Here is a 3,197-nt window from a genome sequence, read left to right as displayed (position 1 = left end):
ATTCTTTCCCTTTTTCTTTTCTTGCTTTAATTGTATTTTCTTCTTCAAGGTTTTCATGATTTCAAAAGATTTCATAAAATGTACTAGATGAAAAACTTCAATTAAATAAAATCCAATGCAATTGAGCAATAATTAATCATACTAGCTTTCCAATACTTGTATGCACATGCTAAGTTCTTCTTTAATGCCTTGTTTGTTTATGATCATGATGATTTACTGCTTTTGAACTCACAGGATTCAAGTTGGTAGTTATAATGCCACAGCAACATGTAACAAATCAAGATTCAAGCTATGCTTTATTCATACACACATGTAAACAGAAAAGATGAAGATAATCATGCAATTTAAGGTGCTGGAAATAAATGAGAAGAAAAGGAACTCTACAACCTTGTAGTTCATCTTCATTATTGTTGTCCTTTTTCCTCTATTCTTCCTCTTTCCCTTGCCAAACTCAGAATGCTTGCTCATCCTCAAGCAACAATTAGAACAATGGCTATGGGGATAAGATGGATCATGAATGTCTTACACAATGAAAAGTTAGTAGCACATGTGTTCTAAGCAAGCAAAATTAAAGATAATAATCAAGGCACAAGAGACAGAGACATTGTGATTGCAAACATAAGAAGGTGAGCTCAATACATTGCATAAAAGATAGGTGGCACACCAAACTTAGTGTGACACTTTCACTTGGAATCAATGCAAGTATCCAGTAAAGATTTGAAGCAAATTGTGTTGCATAGCAACACCAAACTTAGAATGCAATCCTATGTCCACTTATTTGAATTAAAACCAAGCAAATGAAACTGTTATTTATTAAGTACAATCACCAAGCTAAGAATCTGTCATTAATAAAGCTCTCTTGGTAATGTATTAACAAACACAGTAAATAAGCAAACTAAAATGAAAGCATTATAAACAAAGAATTAACTAAAGTAAACAGAATAACAAAATATCAAACCAAAAGAAAATTAACACTGCAAAGACATTATGGTTATGCAGACAAATGGTGTTGCTGAATGATTTGCATAGAAAAATAGGTGGCACACCAAACTTAGAATCTTGGTGTGTCACTTTCATTTTTTTGATTTGATGCAATCATCCAAAAAGATTGAAAACAATGTGTTGCATGGCAACACCAAACTTAGAATGTAACCATATGCCAATTTATTGAATTTAAACAAAGCAAAGAACGAAAACAAAGTAGAGAAGAGAAATTATACCTACGGTTGGGTTACCTCCCAACAAGTGCTCTTTTAGTGTCATTAGCTTGACATGTTGCTCTTCACTTTCTTCCTCTTCTTCCAGTTTGTTAAGAGGAATGACCTCAATAGGGGAGAAGTTTCAGCTATTGTCCCTTCTCTTGGCCTCTCCTCAGCAAACTTCCTTTTGTAAATGGCTTGATTGACCTTGCTTGCTAGACCAGGAACAGGATTGGTGCTCTTGTTAGTTGCCTTCACTCTTTTGGATTTAATACTTGGTGGTTGTGTGATTGTTGGAGTGATTTCTTCATTAGGAGCCTCTTGCATTAGTGGTTTCATGAGCTCTTCCTCTATGTACTTTTCTGCTTCAGTTGAGTGTGACTTCTCTTGAGTGTCTTCCTCCCTTTCTTCTTCATGATTTTCCATTAATGCCTCTGGGAGGAAATCTTTATGTTTTATTGTCACCTCAAGTAGCTTTTGTGATTGTAAAATCCTTGGCTCATGTCCCTCATCCTTTATTGCAATTTTACTTGCAACAGAGACCTTTTGTTCTTGTTTTTCCACTTCCTCACTCACAAATTGGTCTTCATCCTCACTGTTTGATGGTTCTAAGTTCCCCCTTGTTTGCTCTAAGGGCTCATTCATCTTCTTGAGGATGATTTCTTTCCAGGATTGGGGTTGTGTGTATCTTTCCACGAGTTTTCTATGTATTTCAATGGCTTGAAGGTAATCCTCATCTGGTGGTTCAAGAGATGAAGGTTGAGAGTAATTTTGGTGACGTGGATATATTGTGGTGAAGCTGTGTTGAGGGGTGTGGAATGAGTTGTGTGATTGATGGGATGAGTTGTATGGATTTTGGAGGAAACTTTGTGTTGAGGCATAATCTAGTGATGAAGAACTTTCAAATGAGAAACTGGGACGTGAGGGTGAATGCTCTTTCATTCCTTGGTGATACTCCCAGCCACCATTAGAATAATGACTTGAATCATTTTGTGGTGGTGGGAAGTATCCCATATGATTCTCTTGCTCATCTTGTGTCTGTGAAGCGAATCTCCATGGATTGGAGTGCTTAGAATTTGTATTTTCTTGGTGATATTCCCAGCCACCATTAGAGATTGGTGATGGTGGGTGATATCCCATAAAATTTGTTTGATCATAAGATGAGTTGAACTCTATTTAAATTTTGGAACACACAACACCAAGGAAAATTGAAATTACTCATATCAGAGATGAGAATTTCTTAGTGAGGCAAAAACTCAAACACCTTGGTTTCAACTTAGAACAGAGAACAAAAACAAAAAAAATGCTTGATCTAGACTTCTCACCCACTTAATCATTGTTGATCTAATCAATCCCCGGCAACGGCGCCAAAAACTTGATGTGCGGAAAACGATCCGACACAAAACTCACCGGCAAGTGTACCGGGTCGCATCAAGTAATAATAACTCACATGAGTGAGGTCGATCCCACAGGGATTGAAGGATTGAGCAATTTTAGTTTAGTGGTTGATTTAGTCAAGCGAATTAAGTTTTGGTTGAGTGGTTTGTATTTAACAGAAGCTAAATTGCTCGGAAAGTAAAGGGAGAGGGGAGAATTGCAGTAAATTAAAGAGCAGGAAAGTAAACTTGCAGAATCTTAAAGAACAAGAAAGTAAATGACTGAAACTTAAAGTGCAAGAAATGTAAATTGCAGTAACTTAAATTACAAGGAATATAAATTGCTTGAATGTAAAAGGGATTTGAGGACAGGGATTTCAGAATTTAAGCAAGAGAAATTGAATTGCAACAATCAATAGAACAGAAATTGAATTAGAAGCAATTAGAACTCAAACAGAAGGAAATTAAATACAGCAAAGGTTCACAGAAGAACCAAGAGGAAATTTGGATCTCAGGACTCCAGAGACTAGGTAGCTAAGCCTAGATCTTAATTGCCTTCCCAGATCCAAGGTCACAAAGCAATTAACAAGAAATTGAAGAAGAAGCAGTATAGGAAATGTGT

Source organism: Arachis stenosperma, chromosome 6 (genome assembly GCF_014773155.1).
Source record: "Arachis stenosperma cultivar V10309 chromosome 6, arast.V10309.gnm1.PFL2, whole genome shotgun sequence".
NCBI lineage: Eukaryota > Viridiplantae > Streptophyta > Magnoliopsida > Fabales > Fabaceae > Arachis > Arachis stenosperma.
Note: the sequence above shows the minus strand (reverse complement) of the source record.